The sequence below is a fragment of the Tursiops truncatus genome, chromosome 15, assembly GCF_011762595.2.
Source record: "Tursiops truncatus isolate mTurTru1 chromosome 15, mTurTru1.mat.Y, whole genome shotgun sequence".
Classification (NCBI taxonomy): Eukaryota; Metazoa; Chordata; class Mammalia; order Artiodactyla; family Delphinidae; genus Tursiops; species Tursiops truncatus.
In genome coordinates this window covers 79390074-79402324 of record NC_047048.1, presented here as the reverse complement: position 1 = coordinate 79402324, position 12251 = coordinate 79390074, and the positions used below count along the sequence as shown (strand labels likewise).

General features: G+C 39.5%; 1 long non-coding RNA gene across 1 annotated transcript in view; it reads right to left on the bottom strand.

Annotated features, from left to right (window-relative positions):
• Window positions 1–11731, bottom strand: part of LOC109551311 (uncharacterized) — a 130161-nt gene extending 118430 nt beyond the window's left edge. Inside the window, exon 1 of the long non-coding RNA XR_002178030.3 lies at window positions 11284–11731. This is a non-coding gene — a long non-coding RNA (uncharacterized lncRNA). The remainder of the gene's footprint in view (window positions 1–11283) is intronic.
• Between the last annotated feature and the right edge of the window lie 520 nt (window positions 11732–12251).

The window sequence follows — 12251 nt, the reverse complement described above, 5'->3', positions numbered from 1 at the left end:
TCGTAACCTCTTGACAAAACCTGCAGAGTTGGTGGAACCCTGACGTAAGATAGGAGAGAGTCTGCCCCCACTTGTCCATTTCTGAGCTTTGGAAAACAGGAAGGTAACCGAAGGCAATAGAAAGTCATACTTAATGTCACAAGTTTACACAGAAAAAAGGACACAAAATGAATGCTATAATCGTAACTAGCCGATACCTTTTCTCTCTTTCTTTTCTCTATGCTCCAATGATGAGATCATACTCCAGTTTTCAACTTAAAATTAATTCCATGAAAATCTACTTTATGAGAAGTTTTGAAAGTTTTCTTTAATTACCATTAATAAATGAAAATGTGTGGAAACATGACTCTGAATAACTTAAACTTAGTATCTCACTGATTATAGCCTCAGTTTAAACTGTCTACAACATGCAAGCTAATCATTTAAATCATCTATAATTTTTGTGCTAAAATATCCAAATGTACAGGAAAGTAGGTTGGGGGCGGTGTTCTTTTGTTTTATTTAAATTAAATAAATAATTGCCCGAATTACCTTCTTTAAGATTTGGGGAACTTGGGCTAATTCAATTTTCACTGCCTGTTTAAAATGGGTTATGTCGAGGCTTCCGGGAAGATGGCGGAAGAGTAAGACGCGGAGATCACCTTCCTCCCCACAGATACACCAGAAAAACATCTACACGTGGAGTAACTCCTACAGAACACCTACTGAACGCCGGCAGGAGACCTCAGACCTCCCCAAAGGCAAGAAACCCCCCACGTACCTGGGTAGGGCAAAAGAAAAAAGAATAAACAGAGACAAAAGGATAGGGACGGGACCTGCACCAGTGGGAGGGAGCCATGAAGGAGGAAAGGTTTCCAAACACTAGGAAGCCCCTTCGTGGGCGGAGACAGCGGGTGGCGGAGGGGGGAAGCTTCGGAGGCGAGGAGGAGAGCGCAGCCACAGGGGTGCAGAGGGCAAAGCGGAGAGATTCCCGCACAGAGGATTAGGGCCGACCTGCACTCACCTGCGCGAGAGGCTTCTCTGCTCCCCCGCCGGGGCGGGCGGGGCTGGGAGCTAAGGCACGGGCTTCAGTCGGAGCGCAGGCAGAGGACGGGGGTTGGCGGCGTGAACACAGCCTGCACGGGGTTAGTGCGCCACGGCTAGCCGGGAGGGAGTCCGGGAAAAGTCTGGAGCTGCCGAAGAGGCAAGAGACTTTTTCTTCCCTCTTTGTTTCCTAGTGCGCGAGGAGAGGGGATTAACAGCGCTGCTTAAAGGAGCTCCAGAGACGCGCGCGAGACGCGGCTAAAAGCGTGGACCCCAGAGACGGGCATGAGACGCTAAGGCTGCTGCTGCCGCCACCAAGAAGCCTGTGTGCGAGCACAGGTCAGCTCCAAACCTCCCTTCCCGGGAGCCTGTGCAGCCCGCCACTGCCAGGGGCCCGGGACCCAGGAACAACTTCCCCGGAAGAACGCACGGCGCGCCTCAGGCTGGTGCAACGTCACGCCGGCCGGCCCCTCACGCTGGTGCAACGTCATGCCGGCCTCTGCCGCTGCAGGCCCGCCCCGCACTCCGTGCCCCTCCCTCCCCTGGCCTGAGTGAGCCAGAGCCCCAGAAGCAGCGGCTCCTTTAACCCTGTCCTGTCCGAGAGAAGAACAGACGCCCTCCAGCGACCTACGCAGAGGCGGGGCCGAATCCAAAGCTGAGCCCCTGGGAGCTGTGAGAACAAAGAAGAGAAAGGGAAATCCCTCCCAGCAGCCTCAGAAGCAGCGGATTAAAGCTCCACAATCAACTCGATATACCCTGCACCTGTGGAATACCTGAATAGACAACCAATCATCCCAAATTAAGGAGGTGGACTTTGGAGCAAGATTTATGATTTTTTCCCCTTTTCCTCCTTTTGTGTGTATGTGTATACTTCTTTGTGAGATTTTGTCTGCATAGCTTTGCTTCCACCATTTGTCCTAGGATTTTATCCGTCTGTTTTTTTCTCTTAATTTTTTATTTTAATAAATTTATTATATTTTATCTTACTTTATGTTTTTTTACTTTATCTTCTTTCTTTCTATATTTCCTTCCTTCCCTCCTTCCTTCCTTCCTCCCTCCCTCACTCCCTCCCTCCTTTCTTTCTTTCCTTCTACTTCTACTAATTCTTTCTTTCTACTTTTTCTCCCTTTTATTCTGAGCCGTGTGGATAAAAGGCTCTTGGTGCTCCAGCCAGGCATCAAGGCTGTGCCTCTGAGGTGGGAGAGCCAACTTCAGGACACTGGTCCACAAGAGACCTCCCAGCTCCACATAATAACAAACGGCGAAAATCTCCCAGAGATCTCCATCTCAACAAGAGCACCCAGCTACACACAACGACCAGCAAGCTACAGTGCTGGACATCCTACGACAAACAACTAGCAAGACAGGAACACAACCCCACCCATTAGCAGAGAGGCTGCCTAAAATCATAATAAGTCCACAGACACCCTAAAACACACCACCAGACGTGGACCTGCCCACCAGAAAGACAACATCCAGCCTCATCCAGCAGAACACAGGCACTAGTACCCTCCACCAGGAAGCCTACACAACCCACTGAACCAACCTTAGCCACTGGGGACAGACACCAAAAACAATGGGAACTACGAACCTGCAGCCTGCAAAAAGGAGACCCCAAACACAGTAAGATAAGCAAAATGAGAAGACAGAAAAACACACAGCAGATGAAGAAGCAAGAAAAAACCCACCAGACCTAACAAATGAAGAGGAAATAGGCAGTCTACCTGAAAAAGAATTCAGAATAATGATAGTAAAGATGATCCAAAATCTTGGAAATAGAATAGACAAAATGCAAGAAACACTTAACAAGGACCTAGAAGAACTAAAGATGAAACAAACAACGATGAACAACACAACAAATGAAATTAAAAATACCCTAGATGGGATCAATAGCAGAATAACTGAGGCAGAAGAACGGATAAGTGACCTGGAAGATAAAATAGTGGAAATAACTACTGCAGAGCAGAATAAAGAAAAAAGAATGAAAAGAACTGAGGACAGTCTCAGAGACCTCTGGGACAACATTGAATGCACCAACATTCGAATTATAGGGGTTCCATAAGAAGAAGAGAAAAAGAAAGGGTCTGAGAAAATATTTGAAGAGATTATAGTTGAAAACTTCCCTAATATGGGAAAGGAAATAGTTAATCAAGTCCAGGAAGCACAGAGAGTCCTATACAGGATAAATCCAAGGAGAAATATGCCGAGACACATATTAATCAAACTGTTGAAAATTAAATGCAAAGAAAACATATTAAAAGCAGCAAGTGAAAAATAACACACAAGGGAATCCCCATAAGGTTAACAGCTGATCTTTCAGCAGAAACTCTGCAAGCCAGAAGGGACTGGCAGGACATATTTAAAGTGATGAAGGAGAAAAACCTGCAACCAAGATTACTCTACCCAGCAAGGATCTCATTCAGATTTGATGGAGAAATTAAAACCTTTACAGACAAGCAAAAACTGATAGTTCAGCACCACCAAATCAGCTTTACAACTGCTAAAGGAACTTCTCTAGGCAAGAAACACAAGAGAAGGAAAAGACCTACAATAATGAACCCAAAACAATTAAGAAAATGGGAATAGGAACATACATATTGATAATTATCTTAAATGTAAATGGACTAAATGCTCCCACCAAAAGACACAGATTGGCTGAATGGATACAAAAACAAGACCCATATATTTGCTGTTTACAAGAGACCCACTTCAGACCTAGAGACACATACAGAATGAAAGTAAGGGGATGGAAAAAGATATTTCATGCAAATGGAAACCAAAAGAAAGCTGGAGTAGCAATTCTCATATCAGACAAAATAGACTTTAAAATAAAAACTATTAAAAGAGACAAAGAAGGACACTCTATAATGATCAAGGGATCGATCCAAGAAGAAGATATAACAATTGTAAATATTTATGCACCCAACACAGGAGCACCTCAATACATAAGGCAAATACTAACAGCCATAAAAGGGGAAATCGACAGTAACACATTCATAGTAGGGGACTTTAACACCCCACTTTCACCAATGGACAGATCATCCAAAATGAAAATAAATAAGGAAACACAAGCTTTAAACAATACATTAAACGAGATGGACTTAATTGATATTTATAGGACATTCCATCCAAAAATAACAGAATACACATTCTTCTCAAGTGCTCATGGAACATTCTCCAGGATAGAGAATATCTTGGGTCACAAATCAAGCCTTGGTAAATTTAAGAAAATTGAAATTGTATCAAGTATCTTTTCTGACCACAACGTTATGAGACTAGATATCAATTACAGGAAAAGATCTGTAAAAAATACAAACACATGGAGGCTAAACAATACACTACTTAATAACGAAGTGATCACTGAAGAAATCAAAGAGGAAATCAAAAAATACCTAGAAACAAATGACAATGGAGACACGACGACCCAAAACCTATGGGATGCAGCAAAAGCAGTTCTAAGAGGGAAGTTTACAGCAATACAATCCTACCTTAAGAAACAGGAAACATCTTGAATAAACAACCTAACCTTGCACCTAAAGCAATTAGAGAAAGAAGAACAAAAAAAACCCAAAGTTAGCAGAAAGGAAGAAATCATAAAAATCAGGTCAGAAATAAATGAAAAAGAAATGAAGGAAACGATAGCAAAGATCAATAAAACTAAAAGCTGGTTCTTGGAGAAGATAAACAAAATTGATAAACCATTAGCAGACTCATCAAGAAAAAAAGGGAGAAGACTCAAATCAATAGAATTAGAAATGAAAAAGAAGAAGTAACAACTGACACTGCAGAAATACAAAAGATCATGAGAGATTACTACAAGCAACTCTATGCCAATAAAATGGACAACCTGGAAGAAATGGACAAATACTTAGAAATGCACAACCTGCCAAGACTGAATCAGAAAGAAATTGAAAATATGAACAGACCAATCACAAGCACTGAAATGGAAACTGTGATTAAAAATCTTCCAACAAAAGCCCAGGACCAGATGGCTTCACAGGCGAATTCTATCAAACATTTAGAGAAGAGCTAACACCTATCCTTCTCAAACTCTTCCAAAATATAGCAGAGGGAGGAACACTCCCAAACTCATTCTATGAGGCCACCATCACCCTGATATCAAAACCAGACAAAGATGTCACAAAGAAAGAAAACTACAGACCAATAGCACTGATGAACATAGATGCAAAAATCCTCAACAAAATATTAGCAAACAGAATCCAACAGCACATTAAATGGATCATACACCATGATCAAGTGGGGTTTATTCCAGGAATGGGAGGATTCTTCAATATACGCAAATCAATCAATGTGATACACCATATTAACAAATTGAAGGAGAAAAACCATATGATCATCTCAATAGATGCAGAGAAAGCTTTCGACAAAATTCAACACCCATTTATGATAAAAACCCTGCAGAAAGTAGGCATAGAGGGAACTTTCCTCAACATAATAAAGGCCATATATGACAAAACCACAGCCAACATCGTCCTCAATGGGGAAAAACTGAAAGCAATTCCACTAAGATCAGGAACAAGACAAGGTTGCCCACTCTCACCACTCTTATTCAACATAGTTTTGGAAGTTTTAGCCACAGCAATCAGAGAAGAAACTGAAATAAAAGGAATCCAAATCGGAAAAGAAGAAGTAAAGCTGTCACTCTTTGCAGATGACATGATACTATACATAGAGAATCCTAAAGCTGCTACCAGAAAACTACTAGAGCTAATCAATGAATTTGGTAAAGTAGCAGGATACAAAATTAATGCACGGAAATCTCTGGCATTCCTATACACTAATGATGAAAAATCTGAAAGTGAAATCAAGAAAACACTCCCGTTTACCATTGCAACAAAAAGAATAAAATATCTAGGAATAAACCTACCTAAGGAGACAAAAGACCTATATGCAGAAAATTATAAGACACTGATGAAAGAAATTAAAGATGATACAAATAGATGGAGAGATATACCATGTTCTTGGATTGGAAGAATCAACATTGTGAAAATGGCTATACTACCCAAAGCAATCGACAGATTCAATGCAATCCCTATCAAACTACCAACGGCATTTTTCACAGAACTACAACAAAACATTTCACAATTTGGATGGAAACACAAAAGACCCCGAATAGCCAAGGAATCTTGAGAAAGAAAAATGGAGCTGGAGGAATCAGGCTCCCTGACTTCAGGCTATACTACAAAGCTACAGTAATCAAGACAGTATGGTACTGGAACAAAACCAGAAAGATAGATCAATGGAACAGGATAGAAAGCCCAGAGATAAACCCACGCACATATGGTCACCTTATCTTTGATAAAGGAGGCAGGAATGTACAGTGGAGAAAGGACAGCCTCTTCAATAAGTGGTGCTGGGAAAACTGGACAGGTACATGTAAAACTATGAGATTAGACCATTCCCTAACACCATACACAAAAATAAGCTCAAAATGGATTAAAGACCTAAATGTAAGGCCAGAAACTGTCAAACTCTTAGAGGAAAACATAGGCAGAACACTCTATGACATAAATCACAGCAAGATCCTTTTTGACCCACCTCCTAGAGAAATGGAAATAAAAACAAAAATAAACAAATGGGACCTAATGAAACTTCAAAGCTTTTGCAAAGGAAAACATAAACAAGACCAAAAGACAACCCTCAGAATGGGAGAAAATATTTGCAAATGAAGCAACTGACAAAGGATTAATCTCCAAAATGTATAAGCAGCTCATGCAGCTCAATAACAAAAAAACAAACAGCCCAATCCAAAAGTTGGCAGAAGACCTAAATAGACAGTTCTCCAAAGAAGATATACAGAGTGCCAACAAACACATGAAAGAATGCTCAACATCACTAATCATTAGAGACATGCAAATCAAAACTACTATGAGCTATCATCTCACACCAGTCAGAATGGCCATCATCAAAAAATCTAGAAACAGTAAATGCTGAAGAGGGTGTGGAGAAAAGGGAACCCTCTTGCACTGTTGGTGGGAATGTAAATTGATACAGCCACTGTGGAGAACAGTATGAAGGTTCCTTAAAAAAGTACAAATAGAACTACCATATGACCCAGCAATCCCATTACTGGGCATATACCCTGAGAAAACCATAATTCAAAAAGAGTCATGCACCAAAATATTCATTGCAGCTCTATTTACAATAGCCTGGAGATGGAAACAACCTAAGTGTCCATCGTTGGATGAATGGATAAAGACGATGTGGCACATATATACAATGGAATATTACTCAGCCATAAAAAGAAACGAAATTGAGCTATTTGTAATGAGGTGGATAGACCTAGAGTCTGTCATACAGAGTTAAGTAAGTCAGAAAGAGAAAGACAAATACCGTATGCTAACACATATATATATATGGAATTTAAGAAGAAAAAATGTCATGAAGAACCTAGGGGTAAAACAGGAATAAAGACACAGACCTACTAGAGAATGGACTTGAGGATATGAGGAGGGGGAAGGGTAAGCTGTGACAAAGCGAGAGAGAGGCATGGACATATACACTACCAAACGTAAGGTAGATAGCTAGTGGGAAGCAGCCGCATAGCACAGGGAGATCAGCTCGGTGCTTTGTGACCGCCTGGAGGGGTGGGATAGGGAGGGTGGGAGGGAGTGAGACGCAAGAGGGAAGAGATATGGGAACATATGTATATGTATAACCGATTCACTTTGTTATAAAGCAGAAAGTAACACACCATTGTAAAGCAATTATACTCCAATAAAGATGTTAAAAAAAAAAAAGGGATATGTCCAAAGAATATGGAACTAGGCTGGACATTTGCTAAGCTGCCACTTCTCTCTATTACCTTACGGTTATGTCCTTGCTATTTTTTAAATGACAATATATGGGCTTAACACAACATAAAAATGAGTATAAATCTAAAAAGGCACTCCTCTCCCCATCACTGTCAGGTCTCGATAGCACGTCTCAAAGGGAACTACTGTGAATAGCTCAGTTCTTTAATCCATGGTTCTCTTTACACACACACACACACACACACACACACACACACACACACACACACATCCAGTGGCACACAATCATACACAGTGCTTGCCTTCTTGCTTTTACAGAAAAAAAGGGACTCCTCTGAGTATAATTCTGCAATTGACTTTCTGGGTTTGTGTTGTCTTGTCATGTCCTTTCCCTTCCATGATGGCTCTCCTTTAGCAGAGGCATACATGATCCACATTCCTTTTTAATGCGGTTAATATGGCTAATATTTATTAGGTGAATTTGTTTAATCATCTATTCTTGCTGGTCTTTCAGGTATTTTTAGTTATTTTTTTTTAAGGCTGCTGTAAATGTCAATAATAAGACAAAAAAATGTGTATGTGACATTTTCTTGTTCAGAGTTCCCATCACTCTTGCTTATAGCTTGGTACTTTTAAAAAAATATAAAATGTAGACATTAAGAGGAGCGATTAATTCAAGGGTGAAGAAAGGGGGTTGTATAGGAGGGTTTTTTTATGATATCTTGGGCAGTGATCAGGCAAGTGAAGTAGAAGGAAATTTAACTGCAACTCTCGCCCAGTGGGGGTAATAGTTTTCCCTTTGCTCGGATTTATCCGTAGATATTGCGTTGTAAGTAACAGATGGCCTATGATGCTTTGGATTTATTTTATGGTTTTCAAAGGTTAGAAAGAATCAGACATCCCAGCCTGCTTCTCTGCTGGACATGAAAGATGTTACAATCTTTCCGTGGTCCCAAGTGAGGGCCACCTGACCTTGGGTCCCTCTGAAAGTCCTAGAGGGATCTCTCTGTCCTTAGGAGAGGGCCAGTTTACCTTTCTGTCTATGTTCATTTGGGAAAATATGCTCTTTTTATTAATCCAGACACGGTACTCAAGCAAATGGAATGAGCAAAAAGGGACCACGAGGTCCATTACGGTCAGAATCTTCTGTGTATGTAGATAAGATAAATGGATTACACTATCCCCATGTGTACATTCAATGTTCATTTTTCATATAGACAGTCCTATTTAATAAGTAATGGCACCTTAGTCCATTAAGTTTCATGGCTAATACATCCCTCCTCCCTCTGAATCTTGTTTAAAGAAAAATATTTTGTTGGGTGATGTGCAAGCTGTACCTTGGGGTAGCAATTTATAGGCCTCTGTTATCAGAAATTGCTTCCAATACCTCATCTCCATGTTTCAAATTCTGCAGGCAACAATCTCCCTAAACCTTACTGGTGGCGCTCCTCGGCAGATTACTGCAATCGACGATGGGGGGAGGACCAGGTAAGAAGTGCATACGGGTAAAATAGAGGAAAACCAAATAGAAACAAAATGACTATCCATTTGGACAAGGTTTCTTATTACATAGAATTTTACATAAAATTTTACAAATTAACTAGCATATGTAGAGCCAGATTTTGGTTATTATAATTGGTTATAATAATTCCTAGAATATTGGCTAGAACTGTCATTTTTAAATAAATATTTTACACAGATGTTATGTAACTTTCTTTGGATTCTCTATTCGTTCTGTCTTTATTCCTGGAAACCCCTTTTATGTGGCTGTGTCTAGCTCATCAATTAGTTATTAGTCAGAGTCACTTCCTTATGTTAGAAAAGACAGTTCTGAGCCAACTGGCAAATTCAAAATATGCACTGTATTTTACATTCTAGTTTTGCATCAGTGTTAAATGTCCTAAATATGATACCGTTCCATGGTGATTGCTAGAATGGCATTGTTCTTAGGAGATACACGCTGAAGTATTTAGGAATGAATAACATGAGTGAAGGCTCAAGATACCCAAAGCTCTTAATTGGGTAAGAACAATACAGAGATAAGTATGCGGCAAACATGGCAAAGTGTTAGCAATTGGCTAAGCGAAATGAAGGAAATACACAGTTAATTGTACTATTTTTGCAACACTTTGTAGATTTGATGTGTTTTCAAAATGCACAGTTAAAAAAACCAAAATTACCTCCTAGAGAGGCTGTCCCACTGTGACTGAAGTTGCCCTTGGCCCGGGCCACCTATGCCATTATTAACTTCACAGAACCTTAATGTAACATCGTTAGTATGTTTATTTATAACTTATCTGCCATCCTTCTGGATAGAATACACGCAGGGTCTTTATTTTAATCACCTCTGTATCCTGAACATCTAGAATGCTAAAAGATGCTCAGTGAATATTTTTCTGGTAATACTTTTTGAACATCTTAATCCATGGCAAATTCATATCAATCACCCAAGATGTTTCTCCTGAGATTATTGTTCTTATAATAGTTGCCAGATTCTCGGGAAATGCAAATCTTCTGATGTGAACAAGAAGTCTAATGACCATACATTCACACACAGCTGAACCAACAAACATGGCAGAACATGGGGCCTTGTAGAACCCAACTTATTTTTCATTTCATCCACTGTTTTGGATTATTTAGTCTGTTCATCCCATTCACGGGCATCCACTGGCAAAAATCAATCGTGATTGACTAAATTTCCTTTAACATGGGTGCATAAATAGCCAACATTTAGTATTGCTGGCAGAACCATTAGGAGACTAAGGCAGTGTCAGTAAATATCTACATGCTTCACTAAAAGTTTCAGGAAAATGACATGTAGTCACAAACATCTGTGCCCAGAACAGGCGTTTGTACAAAACACATCCTCTTTGTTCTGTCCATATTTAGAAAAGGCAACCAGCATGTGGTTTGTCTATTCCTTTTACAGGAATTTCTGGCCAATGTCCAACTTGTTTCTTCCTGATCTTAACTGATTTTCCAGCATGAATTATACAATTGAATCCAATTTGTGTTGGATTTTAATATTTTGGGTATTTCTGGCATTCTAAACTTGCACCTTTCCTTTAGACGAGTAATATGTATTTTTCACCAAGATAAAAGCTGCAAATGACATGGCTGATGTTAGTTATCAAGTCAAGTTTATATAACACATGGGGTGCATGTTTTTATACTTTGAGGTGTTTTGACTTTTGTCGGGCAAAACAGGCATCTGGCATATCAAAAAAAAATTCTAATAAACTAAAAGGATCCCTCAACTTAAAAATAATGAGCTTCATGTGTGTAGCTCATTTTTTAGTTAATTGCCCTTAATTTATTCAGCTGAAATACCTTACAGTTTTCCATGGTTAAAGGGCAGCATGTTTGACTTATTGAATTAGTTTGATATTGATACAAATGAGCTATAAAGTATCTCCATGATTGCTTCCTGAATAATATAAATGTATTTTCTTCTGTTACTGGTTCAATAAAGAATGAAATATACCTGATCTTTGGGTTTTGAAGCAAATCTTCTGCAGTTTGAAAATGAAGGGAAGATGGAATTAATCAGCAAGGAATGTATTTCCACAAAGAAATTAAAACTTCCATTGGTGATGAAGCTTACTTTCTGTGATGCAAAATGAATAATGGTACAGGTTTCCATTTCCATCTTAAACCTGAAAGAAATAAATCTCCATCAAAAAAAAAAAAAGAAAGAAAGAAAACCAGCTAGACAGACCCCTCCCTAACCCCTCTCTTGAACAGCAGTCTAATTTGTAGTAGCACATTGACTGAACCTACTGTTTGCTACAAACATGTGTATTACAAACATATATAAAAAGTCAATTTATTGTAGGATAATTTAAGAAAAGAAAAAAGAAAAATACAGGTTTGCTAGGCATTTCTCAGATAAAAATAACTTATCCTTACTACAACTTTCTCTAGGAGTCATGTTGATGTCTGTCAATGACCGTAAGAAGCATACAGTTAAGGGTTATATAGTAACTCCCCTACATATGAACCTGCAAGTTGCAAACTTTCAAAGATGCAAACTTATTATAAACCTATTACAGTACAGTACTATATGGCTGATTGTTAGTTGGGTACCTAAGCTAACTTTGTTGGACTTAAGAACAAATTGGACGGATGCACTCTCGGAACAGAACTCGTTCGTACGTAGGGGACTTACTGTAATCTGTATGTAATATATTTTCCCCCCTGCAGCGCAAGCAAGACACATTGAAAGGAGAACAGCTGGTAGCCTCTAAATGTTGATGTGTTTTGCCCCTAAATCACTGAATGAAACGCTCCCATTTTCTTTCTTTGAATGACTTCTCCATGTTTCTAGAAGATGAGCCATTTGAAAAACACATCTAGAATTTTAAACCTGACTACACAGATCTTTATTCTATGAAGTTTTCTCCCTTTATTTCTTACCATGTCCTTGCAACTTTTAAATGACTGTGAATCTTT